The sequence below is a fragment of the Hakea prostrata genome, chromosome 11 (assembly GCF_041222555.1).
Source record: "Hakea prostrata isolate BN-2017 chromosome 11, UWA_Hpros_2, whole genome shotgun sequence".
Classification (NCBI taxonomy): Eukaryota; Viridiplantae; Streptophyta; class Magnoliopsida; order Proteales; family Proteaceae; genus Hakea; species Hakea prostrata.
In genome coordinates this window covers 27479842-27502391 of record NC_142610.1, presented here as the reverse complement: position 1 = coordinate 27502391, position 22550 = coordinate 27479842, and the positions used below count along the sequence as shown (strand labels likewise).

At 41.1% G+C, this 22550-nt stretch overlaps 1 protein-coding gene across 2 annotated transcripts in view; it reads right to left on the bottom strand.

The window, feature by feature from the left end:
• Positions 1-16521: 16521 nt before the first annotated feature.
• LOC149001247 (disease resistance protein L6-like) overlaps positions 16522-22550 on the bottom strand; it is a 43830-nt gene continuing 37801 nt past the window's right edge. For both annotated transcript variants that reach the window (XM_089139048.1, XM_089139047.1), the window contains 2 exons: positions 20183-20371; positions 16522-19433 (listed from right to left, as the gene is read on the bottom strand). The gene's annotated coding sequence lies outside the window, so the exon portion shown is untranslated. The remainder of the gene's footprint in view (positions 19434-20182; positions 20372-22550) is intronic.

Genomic DNA, 22550 nt, shown 5'->3' with positions numbered 1-22550 from the left:
TGCCTATTAGGTAATTCTCTGTCCTTAACTTTCATGTTTCTTCAAGTGACTTCTGTAACATGGTATTCCATATTTTCTTCAGGTACTTCTCTGGAGGGACACACTATATGGGAGAGTGCATGATCCGTTCTGAGCACTTGGCTAATCAGCTTAGGGATGTTGAAAAGGATCGGGAACGAACCGTCATGGAGCTTTCTGAGTCTATCAAGACTGTTGAGTCATTGAAGAGGCGGGATGAAGAGAAGAGTCTAAAGCTGAAGGAGGTGTCCAAGAGAAAGTCAGTCCTTAAAGAAGAACTTTCTCAGACGACGAAAGACTTGGATGAGGCCCTTAAAGATAAGGAAAGGCTGACGCGCGAGAAAGCTGAGATGGAGTCTACTACCCTTGAGCTTCGCTCTGAAGTTCGGGCAAGAAAACTTCCTATTAGTGCCAAGGATGTTCCCGACATCGTCCGGAAAGAAATCATCGCTTCTTACCTTGGGACTTCTCAGTTCGAGAAACTTCAGTTGGCTCTCTTTGCTTCGACCTACTGCCTCGGGCTTAATGACGTTTTTACTGAAGTTCTCCGACGGGTAGATATTCCTAACCCGAAGGAATTCGTCGGGATGCTAGACGGTAGAGTCTACGAGACTCTTGAAAGAGATGTACCCGAAGGTATTGAGTGCAGAGAACCATTTAGCCCTCCTGATCCTCTTCTCTATATTGATGAAGATGAAGAAGTGGGCTTTGGAGAGAGTCTCGAGAAAGAGCGTCCGGACGAAGAGCTTCCCGAAGGAGAGAATCCTCCTGAGAACTAAAAGACTTAACTTTTTCTTGCTCTTGTTTTTTGGAATTTTCGTAAACAATTGTTGAATTTGCGCAACTTTGCGCTTTCTGTAATATTGGTCGTTGTGGCCAAATATTTTGGATGATAGCTTGTAGTTGTTTGCCTCTAACTAAGGCATTAAGCTTCTTTTGACTTGTCCCGAGTATCTTCCCGAGTCACTCCCCTAGCGTAATGCCTTAGAGTTGATGATGTTTGAGTTCTCCCAAGCCTTTATTCCAATTGGTCTGTCAGAATAGGGTCCCAAATGAAGGTCTTGTAGAGAATTGTATCTCATGTGTTGGAGAAATTCATAAGTGATGGAGAAATTCTCCCAAGTGAGGTCCTGAGTGTAACGCCTTTGAATAATTCCATCTTATGAAAGCCTTTCTTGGTTTTCAGAAGAGGTGGGGGATTTCTCCCGAGTGGCTACCCGAGTGAGGTCCCGAGTGTAACGCCTTTAAATAATTCCATCTTATGAAAGCCTTTCTTGGTTTTCAGAAGAGGTGGGGGATTTCTCCCGAGTGGCTACCCGAGGCGGCCCCCCCGGGGCCCGGGAACGCCGAAACCACAGAAAGCCCGGTTCGGGGGGGCCCGGCCCCGAGGTGAGGTCCCGAGTGTAACGCCTTTGAATAATTCCATCTTATGAAAGCCTTTCTTGGTTTTCAGAAGAGGTGGGGATTTTCTCCCGAGTGGCTACCCGAGTGAGGTCCCGAGTGTAATGCCTTTGAATAATTCCATCTTATGAAAGCCTTTCTTGGTTTTTAGAAGAGGTGGGGGATTTCTCCCGAGTGAGGTCCCGAGTGTAACGCCTTTGAATAATTTGAAGAGATGCTTGTATATTCTTCGCTATAACTTTCTTCTTGAGAAAAAGGACGTCAACAGTGAAGACGTAGTTTTATTGAAATTCAAATGGTCTTTCGACTTACTTGCAAATGCTACATATCTGGACTAATTCTATTGATAGAACTTCCGAAGGTTCATGGAATTCCAGGTTCGATCTATTATCTCGCCGGTGGCCAAGCTTTTTAGCTTGTAGGTCCCTGGTTTCGTCTCTTGTTCGACAAGATATGGCCCTTCCCATGTGGGTGAGAGCTTGCCTTGGTTTCTTGGGTCTGATGCCGCAACTTTGCGGAGCACTAAGTCACCCGCACGATGTCTTCTATTTTTTACCCGAGCATTGAAGTATCCAGCTACTCGGTTCTGATATCTTTGATTCCGGTATTCTGACATGCTCCGTACTTCGTCTATTAGATCAAGATTGCTCTTCAAGCCTTCTTCGTTTGCTTCTTCATTGAAGTCTGTATATATCTTTGATTCTGCCAATACCTCTACCGGGACAAGTGCTTCTGTGTCGTAGGCTAGCCGAAAAGGTGTTTCTCCCGTAGGAGTTCTGGCCGTGGTGCGATATGACCAAAGGACGCTTGGTAATTTTTCCACCCATTTGGTTCGACTTGTCTCCAAACGCTTCTTTATTCCATCCAAAAGCGTCCGATTGGTTATTTCAACTTGCCCATTGCTCTGCGGATACGCCACGGATGATGTTCTATGCTCGATGTGATATCTTTCACAAAAATTCTTGAAGCCAGCTCCGATAAATTGCTTTCCATTGTCGGTCACAAGGATCTTTGGAATTCCAAATCTGTAGATGATTCTTTCTTGAAAGAACTTCTCCATTTGTTTCTCAGTAATGGATGAGAGAGGTTCGGCTTCCACCCACTTAGTGAAATAGTCGATTGCCACGATCAAATATTCTCTATTGTTGGCGGCCTTAGGGAGCTTTCCCACCAAATCCATTCCCCACATGGCGAAGGGAATCGGACTAGAGACAGATGTAAGAGGGACAGCCAGAGTCTTTGGAACAGACATTGCTTGCATTTTCTGACATATTCCACAGCATCTTTCTGAATAGTCGGCCAATAAAGGCCTTGGCGTATTATTTTATGGGCCAAAGCCCGACCTCCCATATGTGCTCCACATATTCCTTCGTGTACCTCGGCTAAGGCATATTGGGCTTGAGAAGGGCCAACACACTTTAGAAGAGGCTGTGTGACTGATCTTTTATAAAGTTGTTCTTCAATAATGGTGAACTTCGCTGCTTGATTTTTAACTGCCTTAGCCTCCTTGACATCTTCTGGGAGGATATCATTCTTCAAATATGATATAATCGTGCTTATCCAACTAGGCTCTTCTTCAACATCCATCGCCTCGGCCTCCCGCATGCTAGGAATTTCTAACTGTTCAATATAAACGGCTGAGCCTAAGGTCGAATATTTGGATAAAGCCAACTTGGATAACTCATCTGCTACTTCATTTTCCTTTCTCGGAATTTGCTTTATCTCAAGATGATCGAAATAATGGCAACAATCATCAATTTTGGCTAAGTAATTTGCCATTCTTGTTTCCTTCGCCTCGTACACGCCACGAACTTGATTCACGATCAATTGAGAGTCGCTTTGGACTTCCAATTCTCGGACTCTTAGGGCTCGAGCAAGTCTTAGTCCTGCAAGTAGGGCTTCATACTCGGCCTCATTATTAGAGGCTTTGAAGTTGAATCTTAAAGCATAATGAATAGTGAATCCACCCGGGCTGATTAGCATTAGCCCTGCTCCACTCCCCGAAGAGTTGCTCGAGCCGTCAACATGCAAAGTCCATAACTCCGGACCGGGTGAATTTCTACTCCCGAACTAGGCATGCTATTCTCAAGAATAAAGTCGCCAGAACTTGTCCCTTTATGGCTGGACAAGTTCTGTACTCAATTTGATATTCGCTTAACTCAATAGCCCATGTGACCATTCTTCCGGCTAAGTCTGGTTTCTGTAGTATCTTCTTCAACGGGAAGTCGGTCAAGACTACAATTGGATGAGCTTGGAAGTATGGTCTGAGTTTCCGAGATGCGATTACAAGTGCTAAGGCTTGTTTGTCCACATCCGGATATCGTGTCTCGGCATCTACTAAAACATGACTTATGAAATAGATAGGGTTTTGTGAAGTACCTTCTTCTTTTACTAAGACCGCGCTTATTGCCGCTGGAGAAATGGCTAAGTATGTGAATAATTGTTCTCCCGTTGAAGGTCGGGCTAAGAGAGGTGGAATCCCGAGTTTCTCCTTCAACTTCTCGAACGCTTTCTGACATTCATCGGTCCACAAGGTGTCCTTTGCCTTCCCGAGCTCTTGAAGAGCTTTGAAAAAAGGCAAACATTTCTCACCCGATCGCGAGATAAATCTATTTAAGGCTGCGACTCTTCCAGTTAGGCATTGGATGTCTCTAACTGTCTTTGGTGACTCCATCTCGAGCAAGGCTTTGATTTTCTCCGGGTTTGCCTCAATTCCTCGTTAGGATACCATGAACCCAAGGAATTTTCCGGAAGAAACTCCAAACGCACATTTCTCTGGATTTAGCCTCATCTGGTATGTTCTCAAAGTATCAAAGACTTCTTCAAGATCTTCCAGATGACTTCTTCAGACAATACTCTTTATGAGCATATCATCCACATATACTTCCATATTTCTTCCTATTTGGTCTTTGAAGACTTTGTTTACCATTCTCTGATAAGTGGCCCCAGCATTCTTCAACCCAAAGGGCATTACTTTATAAAAGTAACTTTCTCGATCTGTCATGAAGGCCGTATCCCTCTCGTCTTGGGGATTCATCATAATCTGATTGTATCCCGAGTAAGCATCCATGAAGCTTAATACTTCATGTCCTGCTGTGGCGTCGATCAAAAGGTCGATCCGGGGAAGTGGATAGCAATCCTTTGGGCATGCTTTATTCAAGTCTGTGTAATCTGTACACATTCTCCATTTGTCGTTGGCTTTCTTCACCATGACTACATTCGCCAACCAAGTTGGGCATTCTATGGGTTTGATAAAACCCGATTGCTCTAGCTTCTCCACTTCGGTTCTGATGGCAGCATGTTTCTCGAGCGAAAAATTCCTTCTTTTTTGGATCATTGGAATTGCATCGTCCCTGATCCATAAGCTGTGTTCTGCAACTCTTCGATCTATTCCGGGCATGTCTTCAGCCGACCATGCGAATACATCTAGGTTGTTCTGGAGAAACTCGGTCAATTCTTCCTTGAATTCTGTAGGTTGTTCTGAACTGATCATAGTCCCTCTCTCGGGAAGATCCGGATGAAGTTGAATTCGCTCCAGTTTTTCAACAGGTTCGGCTCTCTGCATAGCTTCTTCATCCCGGTCATCCCGAATTTCAATACTCATTGTATTGCCCGATCTCTCGGCTTTTTTGACTTTCTTGAGATAATTCACATAACATTGTCTGGAGAGTCGCTGATCAGAAGAGCACTCCCCGACTCCTGTTGTGGTTGGAAACTTCAACTTCATATGTGTTGGAGAAACCACTGCCCCTAAGGCGTTAAGAGTTGGCCTCCCGAGTAAGACGTTGTAAGCTGAAAGGTCCCGAACCACCATGAATGTTGCTTGGACGCCTGCATCCCGAGGGGACGTCCCGATCCTTAGATCCAATTGGATAGTCCCTTCGGATATGGCGGACGACCTGGCGAACCCATATAAGTGAGTCCCGCATGGAGTCATCATCTCGTCCTCAAACTTCAATTTCTTAAATGCTTCATAAGATAGTAAGTCGGCGGAAGATCCCGTGTCCACAAGAACTCGGTGAACTTCTCGATTTGCCAATTTCACTTTGATAACTATAGCATCGTCGTGAGGAGAAGTGACGCCCTTGAGATCTTCGTCGGTGAAGGTTATTGGATCTGGGCATAAGTCATTTCTTCGTTTTCTTGGCAACTGCATCGATCCAATGAACCGTGCCTTTTGCTTCGCCTTCTTAATGGATTCTTCCGTCGGATTTCCCAAAACAATGTAAATGGGGGAAAATTCCCGAGTGTCGGGTTTCTTCTAAGGATTCTTATTTGCCCTCTCAGGACTTTTGGATCTGAGTCTTTTTGTTGATCTAGGTGGGGACTTCTCTCGATCTTGTCGGCTCTTCTGAAGATATTTTTCAAGATGCCCTGCTTGGATGAGTTTCTCGATCTCGACCTTGAGATTTCTGCACTCATCCGTATGGTGGCCGTAGTCTTTGTGAAAGCGGCAATATTTCGTCATATTCCTATCTTCGGGTCGGGCTTTTATCTTACTAGGCCACTTCAAGTTTTCTTTATTTCTGATCTGTAACAAAATTTCTGACCTCTTAGTATTAAGAGGTGTAAAGTCCCCATTGGCGAGTCTTTCTTTCCAACCTCCCTTTTTATCATCTTTCGCCCGAGCATTTGAATTCTGACCTCTTTCTCCATAATTCTTCTTTTCCTTCATCCCTCTTATGGACTCTTCTCGGGCTTCGATAACTTCTGCAACCGTTGCTTGCTTTTGGCATTTCTTAAGAAGTGCTCCATAAGTCCTCGGCTTATCTTGGAGTAATACCTCGAGCAAACGTCTTTGAGTTATTCAACTCCATAGCGCATTGTACGCCACCGTATCATCCAATTCTTCAACCTCGATAGCTACTTTATCGAATCTGAGAAGATAGTCTCGAACAGACTCATTTGGTTTCTGCCTAATGGCAAAGAGGCTATCTGCGGTCTTCTTACTCCCGATGCAACTTCGGAATCGGGCAATAAATTTTCTCCCGAGTTCTCGGAAGTTTTGGATGGATCTTGGCAGTAGACTAGAAAACCATTTTATCGTCGGGCCTTTGAGAGATGCCCGGAAGGTTCGGCACAATAGCTCATCTTCTCGGCCAATAACAGCCATGACAGATTTAAAATAACTAATATGTTCTCGAGGATTGGACTTACCTTCATAGGGAGTAAATGTCGACATGATAAAGTTCGGTGGAAGAGGTGCTCTCATAACTTCTTCTGAGAAGGGTTCTCTGTCAACTACGTCATAGTCGTCATCAAGGTCCCGATCATCAAGCCGTCTCTCCATGGCATCTAATCTTCTCCCGAGAGCATGCGCCTCTTGACGCTCTTGCGGAGACCGAACACTTCCGAGATAAAAATATTGGGAAGTTGGTCCATGAGAAGATCCATAGTGACTAACCGATCCTCTCGGGTCATTAGATCTGGAATGGCCTCTTCCGGTGCTTTCGCCTTCTTGTTCCCGAACTCTTTCATTTATGCGCCCTTTTCTGGGTAAATCTTGAGTTTTCCTAAGCCCAGCCAAACGGTGGAAGACACACTTCCCCTCGACCGATCCTCTCGGGGACGTGGTTCTTCAACATGCACTCGAGATCTTTCTCCAACTCGTTCGGCTGGTCGCCTCGGTATTCTGGGATTTCTCCTTTCTTCGTTCATCGGGCGTTGCTTATCCCGAGTATGTCGAATAGCTTCACGCCTTCGTCCTTCTTGGGAATTTCTAGGGGGTCCAAGTGGTACCCCGATTTGATGGACTAAGCCTCGAACAACTCCTTGGAGTTCCAACATTTGTTGTTGGACTTCTCTTTGCATATTCTGCAAATCGGCTACTGTTGCTGGAATAGGAGGTTGACTTGAACCTCCCTCTCCAAATGGAGTTGGAATAGTTAATGGAGGAATTTCTGGAACTCCTTCTTGACCTTCCTCTGGAATAGGAATTTGTCGATCTAGAGAAGGGAGAGTTTGTTCTTCAACACGTCCGTTTTCTATCTCCCTCTCCCTCGCTCTAGTGAGAATTTGAGAACTTGTCACCTGAGGTGTGGTACGTCTCGTCATGACTTTCTGTGACGTTTCCCACAGACTGCGCCAATTTGTTGCGTCTAGAACTTCTTCGAGGGCCGGATATTGAGATGACCACCTTAAGAGCTCTCCAACTAAGTTGGAATAATTGGGATGCCTGCACACACAAAGAAAGCAAGAACGGTCCGGCCTAGTTTTGGCCGGGGAACCGCCTCCGAAGGTCAAGTCAGCCTAGGCAACAATAAGAGTTCTTGAGAGAGTTCTCAAGAACGTAATGAGTAATCACTCAGATGAAAGTTCTCGTACCTTTCTCCATGTAGGAGGTGGGTTTATATAGAGGTTACCTAGAGGCGGCGATTCCTTAAGTTTCGGATCGATAATTGAGGAGTGAGTGGAGTGAGTGGAGTAGTGGAATAACGGCTCCTTCTTTGTCGCACCTGATAGTGCCGTTATGCTGACTCACCTCCCCAATTCTCGGAATAGATATGCTGAGTGTTTATGCGTAACTAACTCTTCTTGACTTGGTCAAGAGAGTCTTCTGAGAAATGCTAGAGTTGGATATATATACCCTTCCTGAGTGAGGCACTCGGGACCCTTCTCCAAAGAAGAGACGAGTCTGCCTAAGGGGGTATATCTGTCTCGAGTGATGCACTCGGGACCTTCTTCAAGGAAGAGATCAGCCAACCCAAGGGGGTGCATCTGTCCCGAGTGAGGCACTCAGGACCCTTTATGAGGGAAGAGATGCACCAACCTGAGGGAGGTGTATCTCTCCGGGGGGGGGGGGGGGGGGGGGGGCCCCCAAAAAAAAAAGGGGTTTTTTTTCCCCAAAAATTGGGGGTGGGGGGGGGGCCCCCAAAAATTATGGTTTAGGGGGGGGAGTAAGGGGAGGGGAGGGGGGGGTGGGGGGGGTTTTTTGTAGGAGGGGGGGGTGTTAAAAAAAACCTCTGTATGAGATCTCACTGTCACTTCTTTCCACTCCGAAGCTGACGTGCCATCGGCTTGATGATCACGGGGCGAGTACAAAACTTGTAGTTTTGAACTACCTGTAAGAAGTTGAAAATTGATTTCAAATGCCTAGGCAAGATGACATATTTTATATATATATACATATAAAAGAGTATTTGAAGGCTGTGTTTGTTTCACCAGAAAAAGAAAAAAGTGAAAAAAAAGAAGGTTGTGTTTGTTTCACCAGGAAAAGAAAAAAGTGAAAAAAAGAAGGCTGTGTTTGTTTGGCAAGAGAAATTAACAAAATTAAGGTAGACGAGGGTTTCAGTGAAAAGAGAAAATTTCTTTGGCGCTTGTTCGGCCAGAGAAAAAAGAAAACTCTTGCATTGGTTTTTCAATGCCTGGGGATTTTCACTTCTCACCTCTGAAATTTTCTTAAAACAATGAGACATGTAAATAATCCTTGCAGTAATATTTTACTTCCCATTTGCATTGCCAACCAAACACCTATCAGAAATATTTAGTTTTTATTTCTTCTTCCAATTTCCCTTTCTTAAGAGCATATCAAGTGGGGAATAGACATATGAATCAGCCTAACACTAATTCCTGAAGTATGATAAAGATCCAAAGGTCAATAACCAAAACAGTTCCTATTACAAGCCTTCATAAAGCATATGAGAAATAATAATAATTTAGATGAAAAGAGAAAGCATAAAAGATGCATAAGAGCTCATAAGCTGGGCCAATCTAAGAGTGCTGAATCATAGAGCATGATATATGGTTTTGGTTTGACTACCCTAAGCAGATGTGGGAGAAAAGAAGGAAACTTTTTACTAGCAACATAACATCACAGATTCATATTGGTTCAAAATCCAGAAATGAAGTTTGCATATGCTCCATAAATCAGAAGAGCCATATGAAAACAATTTTATGACATACCTAGCTACATAGTTAGCCAAAAGAAAAGCTTTTCAGTTGTCAGGTAAGAACATAAATTTTTAAAGGCAACATGACATCCTATATTGGTCGAGTAGCTTATCTGTAAGATTGTGAAGACAGAAAAAAACCAAATGAACAAACTATCACTGTTTCTGGGATGCAGGTGCAAATCTTTGAAGAAGACTGTCTAAAAGAATTACCATGTGATCAAACTTTACACACTGTTCATGAGTCTATGAGAGCATTAAAAGTATTAAGTTTCCAACATGATAGAGGTCAAGCAAGTAAAAAATTTTAGGGGGTAAAATACTGGAGAACATAGAAAAAGTAAAAGTTGGGGATGGGAAAATTATATTGAGGCTTAAGAGATTTTGATAAACTTCGAGTATTATGTATATAAGAATAAGAAAATGTTCTGATAGCTATAATCGGACAATGAGCAACAAATTATAAGCAGCATGAAACAAAATCTTCAATTACTAAGAAGAAAAGAAGAGGTTGAACCCGACAGTCAAGATCCAGTGGTATACCACACAAGTACGTACAAGCCATAAACTGATACCTAGAGGCACCAGACATAAACTCCATACAATCCATAAAATCAGGTCAATTATCCAGAGGGCAGGAGCAATTTTAGGATGTTGCCTGGTAAAAAAATTTCTTGTGACAAATGGAAATGTTTATTTTGTCTACGGCCAATAACACAACATGAAGAGAGAATTTAAAAATGCACACAGACCAACAACTTCATGCAGCCAGATGCCAGAATCATAGTTCAAGTTTCGGTCGAAACTGACAGAAATCTCAGTGAAATCTTGGTCTCCAGAGAAACCGGGACAACACTCAATGGGACATTTAAAAGCAAACCAACTAGGTCAAGTTAGTTGAAATCTAGACCAAGATGGACCAACACGATTAAATTGGTAGAAACATGATTCTTAACTGACTTGGTCACTTGCTTTGAGTCTTTTGACCTGAAGTTGAGATATCTCACAACTCTCATTTCAACTTACATGAGGTGAGTTTGACGATTTTTCTAGATTTTGCCAAAAACCAATAATTTTCAACTTTCAGCGATCTTTAACTCAAACAAGCAGGTCTGGAAGAAGATTTTTCCATCAAAGAAGAAAGGTAGCTGCTGTATTCATCTCTAAAATCAAAAAAAAATTTGGTAGAAAACTATAAATAAATGCTAGATGTTACTGAATATCGAATTTATTATATGCTTGTTTTCAAAAGCTGATTTATGGCTTCATGGATATGATTTTTTTTCTTTCTTTTATGGAGTAACAATACTATATTTTAAAGTTTTTAGTTTACAAAACTAATTTTGAAACATATATTTTTTTAAAAGGTTATTTATATGATGGATGAAATTCAATTAAATAATATGCCGTTGCATGATCTATGGCATGATGATGTGGATTCCCCCCCCCCCCTTTTGTTATTATCTATTTAAATAATTTGATATTTATCAAATAAATGTTAAAATTAAGAAGAAGAAAAAATACAAAGCAAATTCCGTTTTATTTTACAAATAGTGGAATATTAGTACAAGTATTTATGCAATTTGGAGCTTTTAACGATAATGAACATTACGTTTTTTGTTAAAAAACACTCTATAATGTAATTAGTATTTATTTTAACGATAAAAAAAATATATAAAAAGCCAGAAATTCCCAAACTTTGGGAGTGATTTAGTATATGCTATTTTGTTGTTTAGGGGTCATATCAGACCATTAGCAAGGTTCTTTATAATAATTAGTGCGAACTTCTTGCAACAAGTTGGTTGATTCTTTGTTTCTTACAAGTATTGAACTATAGGGGACATTGCTCGGATGGGTGGACAACCCATGAGTATAGACTAAAAGCAAAAAGTAACTACTGTAAGAAGTTAAGTGGAGGAGGTAAGGCAATAGACTAAAGTGGCATCTAGTTGATGAAGTCAGTTCCGCACTAGAGTTTCAACACAAATGAAGTTTGCTATGACACAACATCTATGGGGTGAAACAAGAAGTAGGAAGGAAAAGACGGCAGCCAGAAAAGAGTATGAAGAGGCATGTTTAAATAATTACCCTGGCCTAGGAGAGTAAAGTTCTGATAAGGATGAACCAGATGAGTTTACAGGTGTAGAATCTATAACAACGGCAAAACATCTGAGGAGGGCAAGGTGCCAAGTAGAGGGGCAAAGAGGATGGATTAGAAGAGAAGATTAAGGGTGACTAAGGGAATAGGTCCATTAGACATCTTATAGATAACCCAGGGATCGAGCAACTCTAAAGGAGGTTAATAAGACAAGGAGAACCAAAAATTTCATTGAGGAGGTCTTAGAGTTTGAGGGCCTCAGAACCAAATATAATCTCGGCCCCTAAATACCCCAAGGTTGAAATACTTACCATAGATCCTATACTTTTTCGAAGACTAGAGTTCAAACAAAAGAAGCTAAAACAAATGTAAACCATTGTAAAGAAAAGCTGGGGAATGCATTCTCTAAATGGGCTTTCTACCATAGTATTCCAGTTAATGCAACCCAGGGATCATACTGCAAAGATATGTTTGATCAGATTAGTAAGGCTGGTACCAGACTGAAGTGGACCAACACCATATAGATGTATAATGTATACTTGCCATATCATAAAGAGAATTTGCAAATATGCATTGATAGGTTGAAGCCTATACGCACGATGGGGTTACACCGATGCATAATGATTGGACTATTCCCCTAGATGCTCAATCATCAGTTTTATGTTCGATTGTGATGGGAGGATAGTGTTTCTCTGCCAGTGGATGCATCCAAGGAGAAGAAGGATGCTAAGTATATTTATGGGTTATTGAAAGGGGGTAGTGAAGGAAATTGGGATAGACAATGTGTTGAAAGTCATCACAGTCAATGGTTCCAAGTTCAATAAGGTTGGGCCAAAATTAATAGACCCCATATACAAACTCTTTTGGACACCATGTTCTGCACTTTGTGTAGACCTCACGTTGAAGGACATGGGTCAATTGAAGAGTTGTGAAAGGGGCTATGGACAAGGAAAGGCTAGATCTATAACTATGGTTCTCCATTGTATATGTTGAGAATAAGGTGTGGTGGTGACCTACTTAGGCCAAACATTACAAGATTTAAGACCAATTAATTAGATTGCACTCTAGAGTTCTAAGTAAAAGAAGGGTGGCGTAAGGTCCATTTTTGCATCTGAAAAGTGGTTCAACTAGACGGTTTCTTTAACCCAAGCAGGTAGAACAGCCCAAGCCACCATCTCTAGTCAAAATATTATCTCAATCCCGAGACAACAAGCATCAACCTAGGATGGGCAAAGACCTAATGAGTTCAGACCATGGAGGACAGAACAGAACCAAATTCAACAAAGCAAGGAATTATCATATCAAAGGTGATAACTAGTTAGTATTCATAATTTAGTAACCTAGTAAGGTCAATTTCATACTAACTAGTATGTTAATGTTAGATGAAAGCTTTTAGGGATGGCACAAGGAGTTTCGGCAAACCAGTCAATTTTAGCTCATGGATCCATTACTGCTAGTTAGTCCAAATAGTTGGTCTTTTATATATTCATTATTTGTATACTTAGGTTTATACCCATGATTAACTATTGTTACGCTTTCTACATTATATGGTGTTGCGATTGAATGGTGGTTCTAATATGGGAGTGATTCACCCAACTTGGCAATGATAGCATAGGACAACTGTCAGACATGTTCTGGCATTGGTTGCAAGTGTAACTGAACCTTTAACCTCATTGATCCAGATACGCAAAACCAACCAGGTGTGAAGCGATTAGAGGACCTAGTTTTTTCGCATTGAGACACACGATTAAGAGAGAAGCACATTAGACTAGGATTGATTGTGATACAGATATTTAAGTTTGGATGAAGATGATAACATTCACCTTTATGAATGGGTCAAGGATCGAGGTATCTCTTATTAGATGAGGATGGCTGTTGACCTAACTACACATATTGCACAGCAGATAGGTGCCAATGTTGATGACTATATGGTTTCAGAAGGCAGAGTGTGTTCACAAAACCTACTTCTAATAGAGCCACATGTTGGTGCCTCCAATAATAGCAGAGATGATGATGAATTAATGCCACTCAAGCAACTAGCCAAGACAATGGTGGTGGAGTGTCAGCCAACCAGTATTTTGCAAGCTCTAGGTTGGGTTATTTATGAGATTGATGTGAACCCAATTCTAGTGTAAGGGTTTCTAGAATAATTTCCCTAAAGCTAAGGCTTACCCCAGAATCTTCCAACAAATACAACAACAACAAAAAAAAAAAAACAAACAAAAAACGACAACAAAAAAAAACCGCCCAAAAAAGGGCCAGCTACATGGATTCGCCTTGTCCCCTCCAATCATGGGGGGGGGGGGGGGGGGCGGGCCACACGCCGGAGGGAAAGCAGACGGGCGCAGCCAGAGACAAGGCGAAAAAATACACATCCCCTCTCCCCCCCCCTAAGGTTATCTTAGGTCTACCCCTAGCTCTTCTAGCTCCTTCAATATAGATTATATCACTTCTCCGTCCAGGGGCATTTATAGTTCTCTGTTGAACATGGCCGTGCCACCTCAAATGATTTCTCGAAGCTTATCACTTATGGGAGCAACTCCCAGACCAACTCTAATATGATCATTTCTTATCTTATCCATCCTAGTTTTGCCACTCATTCATCTTAGCAAATAATGGTAAAATATTATGGGAAGGTTTTGGGATTTTTGTGGAACTTTAAAGACAAATTAGGAATTAATTAATTTTGTATGGGTTGGGTTTAGGATGATCAGGGTTTTACCCAAATCTCCATGGGATGGTTTTGAGATATCCAAAATCAGTATGGGATGTAACAAAATAATGGGGGATGGAAAAATATTATTCCGAGGATTGGTAGAAAGAAGTTAATTAATGTCTAGATCAATATGGGTTGGATCTTGGAAAAAAGGAAAGGGCAATTCTTGAACTCTGTACTTCTATTTCTTCTTCTCTTTTTTTCTTTTCTTTTCTTTCTTTTTCTTTTCTTTCCCCCCCCCCCCCTTTCTGTTTTAGATTCTGCCGCAAGTCAGAGTAGGAGGGAAAGAGAACACGAGAGAGGGGAGGGTGTGGGGGTTACCACAAGGCTTGGGGGAAGGTAGGGTTAGGGCTAGGAAGGGCCACAGGGGGTAAGGGAAGGGGATAGGGGAGTCACAGGGTCTGGGGAGGCTGCTGCTGTGTTGCAGCAGCAAGGGGGAGCCTGTTAGGGTTGCGCAGAGCATGGGAGGGGCAGGGGAGGGGTTAAGGGTGGTCATAGGGGTAAGGGGGAGGGGCTGGGATGTCAAAGGGGGTTGGGGGAGGTGCTGCCAGGTCACGGCAGCAAGAGGAAGGCGGAAACTAGGGTGCACAGGGATGGGAGGGAGAGGGAAGGGGTTGGGAGGTGAGGGCAGGGGGTGGGGCTGCTGTACTTACTTGTTGAAGGCTGCTGTAGACTGTTAATGGCTGCTGAAATTGGAAGAAGTTGCTGGTGTTGTTGAAGAAGAATGCTAGACAGGGTTACTGATTATCGAAGAAGAAAGCTTTTCTCAAAATCCGTTGTGGCCCCCCTTCAACAGGAACCACAGTTCTCCAAAATCAATTTTCTTATTCACATAATCAGACTTCACTTACAAAGAAAGAGTGGGCCTTAATTTATAGCCTACTAAAAGAACTTGACAGTAAGTGAGCTTCCTTTTAGATTAGGATCCCTCCACAATAATCACAACCATTGAAATAAAATTAAAAAATCTAATGGAACCTAATTGACACAAGTTGAAATGAACTTTTAAATAACTTAAAACTCTAATTTAAAGAAGTTCACTTGAACGAGAACTCCTTGGGACACTCAACCACTAACTCAAATCAAGACTTCATAACAAAACCGTACTCTAGAATTGGACCAACTTTCTTGAATTAAATTCCAGCAAATAAATACGCTGAAAAATGTCCACACACCCCCTATGGGGACCCAGCCAGTCTAGGGAGGCTTCTTAGATGCGTTTTGTGGGTCCCACTAAGGGTTTCGGCCAAGGGGGAAATTTGTGTTCACAACAGCGAAGTGACCAAATGTTTCAGGGGCACTACGATAGGAGTGAGTAGGGGCACAGAGGTCCACAGGAGAGTCACAATTCACTGATATAACACAAGATGTGGATCATGGTACATGTACCTACAATAGATGTCATTGTAATTGTAGACATGTATCTATTGAGGATGAGATACATGGGCCCCAAATGGATATATCTAGCTTGTCAAGTACTATTAGAGCCATGAGTTTGGGGGAGCCTAGAGGATCTGGATATTGACGCATAGAGAATCCTAGCCATCACACTAGCTTAGAGAGAACTAAGCCAAGTACATATACAAGTTGAGGACCATATGGTGCACTTGCTAGTGGTCCTTAGACAGTACTAGAGCATTTGGACATAGGAGTGTTATGATCTATTCGCTACAATGTCTTCAAATGGATTTGGGAATAGATCACAGATTCACATGTAAGGTCATCTTTTGTAGAATCTATATTGGGATACCCATGGCACCCATGTGTGCTTTCATCTTCTTATAGTATTGGTAACCCATTCCCTAGATCAGGATATCTTTATCAGGTTGATAATGTGATGTTAAAATGGAGGTAAGAGAGCCATTAACCACCCTAATGCTGTTCCTGATTAGAACAAATGGAGCATGAATCATAATATTGAGATTTCAAGAAGTACTAGCCATATGGTCAGTGGCACTAGAATCAATGACCCAAGATGGGATGTGGATGGAGTAGAGGCCTGCAAAGCTAAGGATTATGATGAATCTGACACTATACAGAAGATGAGCTGGCTGATCATAACATAATCCTACAAAATGTTATAGCATCGTCCTAAATAAGCAAGCTAGAAACAGTTTATATACTAGGTGCATACTTAAGAGCATCAGTCTTAGTCAACACATGATGGGCTCTATCCCCCTTCTACAGCCACCACGCACACTAGTAGATTCACCACACATACCAAGAGGAGAGGATGGCCATAAAGAGCCCCACACCTCTCTAGTGAGCCCATGTGATGCAGCCCTTGATTGGGTGACCTAACAGGGTACGAATACACCAGGATCCTCTGAAAATAGAACCATATCTGATTATTTTCACACAGCACCATAGACCTTATGTGGAGGGGTTGAGGGGTCCTTCTAAGATGTGGTTTTAGGTTTAGGACTGATTTGAATTTCAGCCTCAATAGAAGACTCCTAAAAGTGGAGTTAGCTGAGGAAATTTAGGGGGTCTAAGGTCAATGACCTTCTAGGGATCAGAAAGGGCTGAAATTTTTAAGGAACTGTAGGGTACGTGGTACTAAAGGTTTCCTCCAAAGAAGGCATCGTTTGGATGGATAAAACTGAGTCACATTGGGTTGCAGGTTTTGCTTTAGTGAAGGCAGGTTATGATTGTAGTGGAGGTAGGTTAAATGGCGGTGATGGGATTAGAATGTAGGTGATGATGTCAGTATGCCTCAATGAAATAATGCTCAAGTAATGGTGGGTGGACAGATCTCAGATCTGATAGAATCACTTGATGGACCAAAGATGGATTGATACTTGAGCTCAAATGAGAAATTAAAACCAAAAAGAGGTGGGGATGGAGATCACTCACTCACCAAAAGGCAGCAGGTCATTAGTGAAGTAGAGGACTGATTCCACAGACAACTTGGAGATAGGACTTGAAATACCCAAGCACCAAAAGCTAAATTTGAACCACCAGAGGGAGATCGAACTCTTCTAGAGAACCAGCCCTCAATAAAAATAGGAGCAATATGTACCAAACAGATATCAATAATTCTGAATTCTAACATTCTTTAATCTTCCCAAAGGATATAAATAATAAAAGCTACAAGCCTACAAGGGAATTAGAATCCACAATAAACTAGGAATCCTAACCTAAGATAACTAACTTGAAATGAAATATGAAACCAACTAGGGATCCTAACCAACAATTATACAACAAACTCTTAACCAAGAAGGAAACAAATCCAACCTAATCCTAGCCACCAGCCATCATCGTCTAAGGAATACTAAAACAACTAAAACTTCTACTCAAATTACATATAAACTGCAACAGACACTAAGTACTAACCTTACTTAAACTAGATCAATTAATAAACCAAATATGGAATTTTCGTACTCAACACATTGACCCATGTTTGATATCCATTAAGTTGGCCGATTAGAAGGGGGGCCAACCAATAAAATCCATATACCTATGAGCCCTAGGTTGATTTCTAACAAACAGAACCTTACAATGATCATACTCTTCAAAGACCAATCATATTATCATAAAATTTCCAAACAGTTCCATCCCTTGATTCATTGTAGGGATCTTCTGGAGAAGTTGATACACCTTAGCTGAATCATCAACAATGTCAAAGGTTTTGGAAACATTGTCCAAATATGTTAGGCGACTTCCTTTCTCAAAATTATCCTCCCAATCTCAGACTTCATAAAAAAAGCTCAGCCAAATAATGGCCACAGATTTCTCAATCTGTCATTTTGGATTTGTTGGGTCCATTGGAGTGTGGGATTTAATGGTTCCATCAACATCCAATGCTTCACTCCTACTCTGGACAGCGGTTCACAGTATATTCCCAATCCAAGTAGTTGATATTGTTCAACTCCACAATGGCAATATGCTTATTTGGATTGTCTAACACCATCCGAGCAGGATAAATTATACTTGAGTCTACCTCTAACCATCACTGCTCCCAGACATGAAGATATACACTCACAAAGCAGGGTAATAACCAAAGTTGAATGCCATGTCAGTGCTAAACCCAGAAGAATTCCAAACACTGGCAATCACTGTAATCACAGTCCAGCAAGCAAACCAGCCAAATACTTCCAAGAAAATCCACTTTCACTTTATGCTTCACGGCAGAATAATCTCATACGGGAAAATGAAGGGCTCAAAAAACACAAATGTCCAAAACCAAGCAAGAAAATATATCACAAACATTTAGTATAAAAAACACAGACTGAAATACATATTGGTGGTACCATACAATCCAAAATAGAGAGGAGCTGTGGAGCAGCAACTCTTAGAGACATGAAACGAAGACCATGAGGGCCACAAAGACACCCAAGGCGATTGAAACGAGAAAAATTCAAGCTCGAGAAGCAGCCATATGAAGAAGAAAAAGAAAAATTACCAAGAAGTTGTTAGCAACTAAATGCCTAGCTGAGTTGGTTTGATTTTGAGCTCCAAGCCCTATTGCTTCAAATATTTGGTGACTTTATGATCTTCACTAATGCTCCTTGTAAGATATATTCATACATTTCACATAATAGTTCCTTCCTTGGAAACCCTTCATAACCTAGGCTCCAAATTTCACCAAAAAGAAGGGTTGCAGGAAGCAATAGGAACAGGAAGGTGACTCGACCCTCAAACCAACAAGGTGCACTGATACCAAGCTGGAAGTTAAGCAATGCAAGTGAATACGGGGAAAAATGAAATTAGAAAGTTGAAGAAGAAGAAGGAGAACTACAACATAGAAGTGACTCAGTTAATAATCACTCCGAGGTAGGACCATTATTGATTGCAGCAGGTAATCAAAAACAATGGCAATGGCTACTCATTTGGAAGAATAAGCAACAAAAATCCAATAATCAATGGCTCAACAAAATCTGCAATACCCATCAAGTTCTCTTCATGGTAGCAGGGAGCAACTGGGTTCCATTGGAAGGAACAGCAGCGCATGTGCAGCAGAAGCTTTAAATTTGGATCTGTCCTCCATGCGGGACCATCCAAAACATAGTATCTGATTTGGATAGGCCAGATTGATAAATAGTATAGTTATCAACAAGGTACTGTTCTAGTGCTCTTATATTATTCATATAGAAATTTATTTTCATAAGATAAATGTATTATCATCTTTTCACTATCTTATGGAAAATGAAAGGCTTTTCACTTACCTAAACCAAACAAAGCCGACCTCTGGATGATTAACCGAATAACTTTTGATCTCTTGATATATTTCAGACCTTGCAGATCCTCTTGCTTTCCTTTAATTTGTAGAAACTCTCCAATAAGGTTTTTATTGTCTTTAAGCACCAACCTGCACAATAATTGGAAATAAGTTCACTCGAGCTGTTTAAGACAATTAATCAATGAAACAAAGAAATCACAGAAATATAATCCAAGCACACAAGCTGATGTTACAAGTTTGCCTATATCAAATTGATTTTTTACTTTCATTAGATCAAAACCATCTCCTTTCCTATGGCCTGGGGGAATTGTAAGTGTACAATGACCCCTTTTACAGTGCGGCATGGGGGGAAAAGCTGGATTTGCTTATTCATGGAGAAGTGCCATTTCAAGTTGCTCTCTATTTAATAAGGAGGTAGGCAGGGAGGGAGGAGGGGAGAGCAAGAGATGCCCACAGTATATTCAGGGAAAAAAGAAGAAGATCTATTGATCTATTCACATGCATACTTTATTCTTTTAAATTGGGGATATCTCCTTTCACTTAAAGAAGGATAACCCCCATTTCTTCTTCCTCTACATGGGACTACCAAACCACGGAGAATAGGAGGGACACTTGAAGTCTTTCTAACCAAAATCTAACATGACTGATCAGTTATCAATCTCTCATCGATAAAAAACCATTGGCATCTGTTTCTTTGAAGGGGTAAAAATTTTAATGCGGAAAATATCTAAGAATGAGGATTATTTAATTGGAGATTCTATCCCTTGTGCATCAGAAGTACCACACTACAGGTACCCATCCAAAAGGTATAAGATTATTTTCAGTAGAAATATCAAAATATGCACACAACTAAGTTGAAAGCCTAGACATGGACAAACCTATCCCACATTGGAGCAGTGCTAAGAATGAAGTGAAGCTTCTCATGCATCCCATTCTGCGTCTCTTTCTTTCCTCCAAGATATGCATTTTTAATCCAACCAGAGAACAAATTTCTTTCCTCTGGTTTTAGCTGTATCCATTGGTCAAATGTAATGACCTCTGACGGAAAATTTGTTGAATGGATCATCCTGTAACACCAAAGAAAAATTGATTTAAGTTTCACAGAAGGCTTACTGGATGTCACTATGATGCAGTTAAGATTATTCATTTTACCTAGAAAGACTTTTATTTGGCTCATGGCTAGGTACCATACAATGCAAGAGCTGCATACTTAACCCCAAAAAATTTGAAAAAAGAAAATACCTCTAGGGATCCTTACGCACCAAAAGGATGAAAAAGAATCCACACAAGTGATCAGTCCCAAAAAAGAAAGACTATGATGCAGTTCAGAAGAACAAGAACACCAGCAGCAAACCAGGCCACTGGACTGGGTCAAGGATGGGCCACCATGTTTAACATTAAGCGCCAGATGTGGGATATGAGCCATGGGATTATTTTTGGGTATACTGGCCCAAATATGAAGGGTTGAAGGCCTATATAGGTTTAGTTTAATCTCTATTTTAGTTGTATTATTTATTTTAGTAGGATAGCCATAGTTATGAGGACAGCAGGCAAGGGTTTATCACTCAAAGATGATGCAGTATCGATAATCTGATACAATGGGTTTTTGTCCAAACCAAAACCAATCCAACAAGGGTTCAAATTAATCAGTATGCTATTTTATTTTCAGTCTTTAAATTCTTTAAGTTTTCCTACACAAGAATGACTTAAACTTGGGTTTGAACTTTGTTTTAGTTTCATATTTTGAGTTTTCAACTAGGATTTCTGTTTTTATCTTTTCCTTTTAAATACATGCTTGCAACACCCAACAGAGATTAGATCGTTAGAATGAATTGAGAGATGAGTTAAATGTTATTTGAGGATCAGATTGTGACTTTCTTTCCCCTGTATCTACCATTTCCCTTCTTCCTCCTATTCTCCTAGTTCTACTTCTGTTCTGTCACAGCCCACAATAGCAGCCTTTTCTCAGGACTGCATCAAAAGATCTATGCAGCCACACATCATTATGGCTAGATCACGAGCATTATGGGCAGTTCTTTTTATTATTTTGTAGCACTCTTATCTGGTGCCAGAACTGTTATTTACTAATATTGCGTGGGAGTTATTGCCAGAGATATAGTTATCAGGGAGTAGTTACTGTTGGAAAAGTATGTTTTAGGGAGTGATCACCCTTTTCTTTATTTTTTCGGTTCTTTTCTCCTAAATTGGGTCTAAACGGACTGTACTTGGAGAGAAGGAAATGATGAATGGAAACAAGGATGAGTTATTTATGTGCAACTCATTGTGAAGCCAAGATGGATTGACTTCAAGATGTGAAGCGAAACTGATCTTCTTCTTCTTCTATCTTTTCCTCCCTTTCAGACTTTATATTGACGGTAAACCGCAAATGTTTTGATCCCCAAACCATTGATGTTTTGTTCTGTCATTTCTCCCAACCTCCAGTTTCATTTCTCAAGATCCTTCCATTTGCTCTTTCAACTGCAACAGCCCATAAACCACCCAATAAACCATACCTGCTTGGCATGAAAAGGACTGGATCGACTGATTGTGATGAAAGATGTCGTTTCCCAAACCTGTCCTGCTCCAAATTTCGTATTAGAGTCATGTATAGTACAGTTTATATGTGAATCATCATCACTTTAAACCTGATTTACTTGAGAGACACCAGAGCTTACTTTCACCAAAGGTAAATTCCACCCCCCTCCCCAGGACAATTACTCAAGGGGTTATCCACCGATGCACCAAAATGTCACTTCTTTATGGCTAGATAACCAACATTATGTGTAGAACTTTTTTTCTGGTTGAATTTTTAGTTGGGGCTACAACTGTTATATACAAATGTTGTAAGGGAGTTCTTGCTGAAGAAGTAGTAGGGAGTTAATCCCAGGCATCCATCCAATGCATTCTTTTCAGTACAGTAGGGTACACTGAACACCAACCCAATAAAAGAAAAGTACAAGCAAGTAACAGAGCCAACAACTCCCTCGAGAGAGATCTATATTTTGCTGTGAACAGCTGCCAGACTCTAACCAGATAGTCTTTGTAACATGCAGATATAATCCTGAGAGTTGACTGCCATAAGTCCATTCACAACAGACATTCATGATTACTTACAAAACTAAGCTAATATGATTTTTCGTATGTGTGGCACCCAGTCTATACTAGCCCACACAGTTTCTGGAAGGCGTCTAACAATTATCCATTTTAACATCTGTAGGGTGCACTTTCTTTTTTATCCCTTCTTTT